The sequence below is a fragment of the Danio aesculapii genome, chromosome 25 (assembly GCF_903798145.1).
Source record: "Danio aesculapii chromosome 25, fDanAes4.1, whole genome shotgun sequence".
NCBI lineage: Eukaryota > Metazoa > Chordata > Actinopteri > Cypriniformes > Danionidae > Danio > Danio aesculapii.
In genome coordinates, this window is record NC_079459.1 from 20,403,658 (window position 1) to 20,409,657 (window position 6,000).

The following is a 6,000-nucleotide window of genomic DNA, read 5'->3' on the forward strand; positions in this document are numbered from 1 at the left end:
TGAGTCTTCTCGATGGTGCAGTGGGTAGCACGATCGCCTCACAGCAAGAAGGTCGCTGGGTCGAGCGTCGGCTGGGCTAGTTAGCATTTCAGTGTGGAGTTAGCATGTTCTCACCATGTTCGCGTGGGTTTCCTCTGGGTGCTCCGGTTTCCCCCACAGTCCAAACATATGCGCTATAGGTGAATTGGGTAAACTAAATTGTCCATGTATGTGTGTGAATGAGTGTGTATGGATGTTTCCCAGAGATGGGTTGCAGCTGGAAGGGCATCCACTATACAGCTGGAAGGGCAAAACATATTCTGGATAACCTGGCGGTTCATTCCGCTGTGGTGACCCCAGATTAATAAAGGGACTAAGCTGAAAAGAAAATGAATGAATGAATGAATGATTATTTGATGACATATTAAAAGATATAAAGTCTTAAAATAATAATTAATTGTATTTTAAAATATTTATGCATAATCCTTTAAATCACTAGGTTTGATACATTTGTCAGTTTTCATATATGGGGCATTCTACCAGAAATGTACATTTTTACTTATAAAAAACATGACAGGGCCTGAACTTTAAGCATGTGTTTCCCAAAAAATCATAAAAAACAAGCATCGTACAATTCAATGGTAGAACACGTCTTTGGTCACTTCTTTTGAGTCATCGCCTTAAAGGTGTATTGCACACATTTTATGTTAAACTTATTGCAAATGTGACAGGACTGACCAAAACATGGGGGACACTTGTAAATTTATTTGTACTATATAGTTGTAGTATTTATTTGTAGAATGTATTAATAATTTCAGGTTTTTGAATCAATTGATGTGAATAATAACAACTTAAACTTAGATATTTCAGATTTTATTTTTCTAAATAACACTGTTTGGCATAACAAAACTATTAAAGCTGTAGGCTAAATTGGGCTGAGGACAAGGACAATGACAGGGTTTGGACATTTGTAAAGTGTTTTTAATAAAGAACAAAAATCTGAACTAAATAAATGATATATTCCTTTACAGAGCAACTCACAGAAATCAACTATCAGTCCATTTTAGACATTTTTGGGATGTCTTTTAATTCACTGGATTTATGTTTTTATTTCAGGGACATATCATGTACGTTTCTGGTAGAATGTCCCATATTTCATCTACAGTATATTTAGATTTTATTTTCACACTTTGTATTTGAAACATTGAAGCAGAAACTGTATTTGAGTTTAGTAAACGTTCTATTAACAGTATATAAAAGTACTCTTTAAAATGTGTTTGATGGGGACATCAAAAAAAGTCACTCTTTCAATATATATTTCTCAGTATTTGAATGTAGAATTCATTTACTGTTTACTCATTTACCAATTTTCACCCAATTTCACAGTTATTTGAAAAGAACTATACATTCAATTAAAACATGACATTTTGAGAAAGACTGAAATAAATGATAAATAAACTAATTTCAGATTCTAAAAGGTGCAATAAAGTGCTTAGAATTGTGCATTTCTATTTAATGTTTGGCGTAATCTTGACCGAAACACAAAGAGCGGGTGGGACGTAGTATAGCTCCTCCCTTTTTAAATAAAACAGCCAATAGTGTTTTGTTTTATCACCGCTCTGCCAGTGAGAGCGGTTGAGCTCGAGTTCGTCTAACAAAAATCTAAAAGCAAATAAGAAGCTTCTTGAAGGGGGCGGGGCATGACAGATATTAGAGAGCATTTGATTGGTTATGATTTGATGAGAAATTGTAATATGAGGTGACGTGAATAAAACCATTGATGCATTTAGGCGGAAGTGACAAACTACAAGGATTACATGTTTATATCAGTTTTATATATTCTAAATGCAAATTTTGTCACTGTTTTGAAGCACACTAGCTTATAGATATGTTAAAAACTAACAATACTGATACTATTCAATTTCATGGGACCTTTAAATGTGATAAACATGTTTAGAATAAATTCAACAAATAGAAAAGTGATACAAAGGTTGTTTTGTGTTTAGTATGTAGCACTGCAATAAATGATGAAGGTGGTGTGAAATCTCACTGGAGTTTTTCTGATATGACAGGGACATTTCAATGAATCAGGTTCATCTCAGTAACAGCATTTAGAAGGAAGACTAAAGATGAATAAAGTCGCATTTTTAGATTACGAACTTCCCCACCTATTCATTTAATCCCTCAACGAATCACACATCTAACTAAAAATTAGAAAAGTGTTATATATATATATACACTACCGGTCAAAAGTTTGGGGTCAGTAGGATTTTTAAATGTTTTAAAATAAGCTTTACCTGCTCACCAAGGCTGCATTTATTTAATTAAAAATACATTACAAATTGCAAAATTGTGAAATGTTATTGCAGTATAAAAGAACTGTTCAAAAGTAGCTTCAAAGGTATTCCAGTGAGCTTCATTACTCCAGTCTTCAGAGTCACATGATCCTTCAGAAATCACTCTAATATTAATTATTATTATTATTTATATTATTATTATTATTATTATTATTATTATTATTGTTGTTGTTGTTGTTGTTTTTATTATTATTATTATTATTATTATTATTTATATTATTATTATTATTGTTGTTGTTGTTATTATTTAAATTATTATTATTATTGTTGTTGTTGTTGTTGTTGTTATTATTATTATTACTTATATTATTGTTGTTGTTGTTGTTGTTGTTGTTGTTGTTGTTGTTGTTGTTATTATTATTATTATTATTATTATTATTGTTGTTGTTGTTGTTGTTATTATTTATATTATTATTATTGTTGTTGTTGTTGTTGTTATTATTATTTACATTATTATTATTATTATTATTGTTGTTGTTGTTGTTGTTGTTGTTGTTGTTATTATTATTATTATTATTATTATGGTAATAATAATAAAAGCAATAAAGACTGAAGTAATAATTTCACTTGAAAAGTAAGAAAGCAGTTATTTAATTTTTAATACAAATGTAACAACTTTTTTTTTTCATTATTTAATAAATGCCACCTTGATGAACAGAATTATTGTTTTAAAAAAACATAAAGAGAAAACTGACCCCAAACTTTAGACTGGTAGTTAACATATTGCAAATGCTAAAGTAAAGTGTCTGCTTTAATTCAAAAATGTTTTCATTGTGTAAATGATACATTCATGTAAAAGTCCATTCTCATTAAATATGTTCAAGAATAAGTGTTCCTACTCATTTTTATAACCTTTAATATGATTGAAAGATCAGATAGATCAAAGTAGGGGTTTGAAAGATTGTGGCAAAGTATAAATATTGTTAAAATTACAAAAATCTAAAAATGTTTTGGTGGCACTATATAGAGCACTTTGATTCTTTATGATCCTTGTTCTACAAATATCTGACCACACTGTAAAAATGTTGTGTTAATTAACAGTTTCCTGTATTTTGCAATTCATGGGTGTTTCCTAATTATTTGCGCTTTTGAATTGCATTATGGGTTCTTGATCTCTACTCACAACATTTGATGTTGAACAGTTTTACACCGTGACTTGGTATCACTTTAATTTGATGGTCATTAGATTTTCAGTAGACTGTTAGGTTAGGGTTAGTGTAAGTTGACATGTACAGTAGTTGCAAAGTTTCTTATAGTCAGTTAAATGTCTGTTGAATGAGCAGGATCAGCAGATATTAAGCAGACAGTCTACTAATACTCTAGTGAGAATTAATTGACATGTAGTTGCAATTCAACTTTTTATCAACAAAATGTGCTATAGGGAACATCAAAATAAAGTCTTACCAGTGACTTTTATTGATATTTCCAGTATTTTTAAATGATATACTGTCTGGCTTGGTTAGGTAAGTTATAGTAAAACACATAGAATGTGATAACACTACAATGAAATTTACATAGGCTGAATTTAAACAAGCAAACAAAATTGTGTAATGTTCAACTTAATTTGTTTAAATTCAACTTACATAAATTGTTTACAACAATTTGCAATGAACCATTTATTCAGTGTACATTTTCTGTTCTTTTATTGCTTAATTTCTATATATACACAGACAAGGATGTGTTCAGATTGGGTGTGTTGTCAATGCTCCACCTGCTTGTGTTCCTCCACTAGAGTCTGTGTGTGTCTTCAGTGTTGGTCAGAGGGGAATGTGTTGTATTTGTGTGTGTCGAGGTGCTCACGTTCCCCGTCCCAGCTGATAAGACCGACCGCGGGTGTGAAAGGCTGCCAGCGGAAATAACACCAGAGCTCCAGCCGATAAGATTACATGACCCTCACCTTTATCACAGCCGTGCTGGGGGTCGACGAGTGCGATCACAGGATCCCAAACCCAAATCTAGAACAAAAGCTGCTATGTTTTAATCTAATTTTTTATTAAATATGGATATATCAAAATAGTGGGTTACAAATTGTATTGACAAATTTAACCCAACAGTTGGGTACTTTCATTGGAGTGTGAAGACTGAGAGGGAATTATGGGCATTTTGCAGTTGTGGATGTTTTTAGGAGTAACAGATTAGATGCGGATGGTTTGATGCTGAATGCATCAACTGTTAGAGTTTGCTGTTGCTGCCTTTAGATAGATGTGATTATGATTGTTTCAGAAGCTGATGTGTAAAATGCTGTCAGAATTTCCCTTGGTAGTTTCTTTTCTACTGTACTTGAGTGTACATGTTGAATACTTTTTTCCATATATATACTGTTGAAGTCAGAATTATTAACCCCCCTGAATTAATAGCCCCCCTGTTTATTTTTTCCCCTCCATTTCTGCTTAACGGAGAGAAGGTTTTTTCAACACATTTCTATACATAATAGTTTTAATAACTTATTTCTAATAACTGATTTATTTTATCTTTGTGATAAAAGTGACATTTAAAGGCTTAACTAGGTTAATTAGGTTAACTAGGCAGGTTAGGGTAATTAGACAAGTTATTGTAAAACGATGGTTTGTTCTGTAGACTATTGAAAATATATATAGCTGAAAGGGGCTAATAATTTTGACCTTAAAATGTTTTTTAAAAAATTAAAAACTGCTTTTATTCAAGCCAAAATAAAACAAATAAGACTTTCTCCAGAAGAAAAAATATTATCAGACATATTGTGAATATTTTTCTTGCTCTGTTAAACAAAATTTGGGAAATATTTAAAAAATAAAAACGATTTAAAGGAGGGCTAATAATTCTGACTTTAACTGTATATATACATTTCTTAATGTTTTCACATTCTTAAAGGTATAGTTCACCCAAAAGATCTGTTATTATTTACTTTTTCTTTGCTTCTCACAAACCTGTTTGGGTTTCTTTCTTTTGTTGAAGACATAAAATGTATATTAGAAAAATGTTGGAAACTAGTAGCCATCAACATCAATAGTATTTGTTTTTTTCTATGGAAGTCAATAGTTACTGATTTCTAACATTCTTCAAACTATTTTATTTTGTATTCAACAGAAGAAAGACACTAAAAAGGTTTGGAACCACCTGAGGTTGAGTAAATATAATTTTTTGAGTGAACCATCCCTTGAATTTATATATATTTTTTCTAAAAGTACATTTTAAGTGTATTTGGTAAAAGAGTGATTCGTTTACTAGGTTATATTAGGATTTATAATATGCAAGAATGATTAAAACACAAAGTATATATCTTATAATTAATTAATTAATATTATATTTAAAATAACACAAAGACAAAAATATAAATAAAACCCAAAGTGTTTTAAATAAATAAATATAGAATTGCAATTTCATTTAAACAAACATAAACACTAATTAAATTCAAATGAATAATGAATATTTTAATATAAGTGCATCTGCTGCATAAAACATGCTGGATAAGTTGGCAGTTCATTACGCTGTGGCAACCCATGATTAATAAAGGGACTAAGCTGAAAACAAAATGAATCAATATAATATAATATAATATAATATAATATAATATAATATAATATAATATAATATAATATAATATAATATAATATAATATAATATACAAAATATTTTCCAGATAAGATTTAAACCTAGTTATAATATTACCTGTTTTATAGTATAA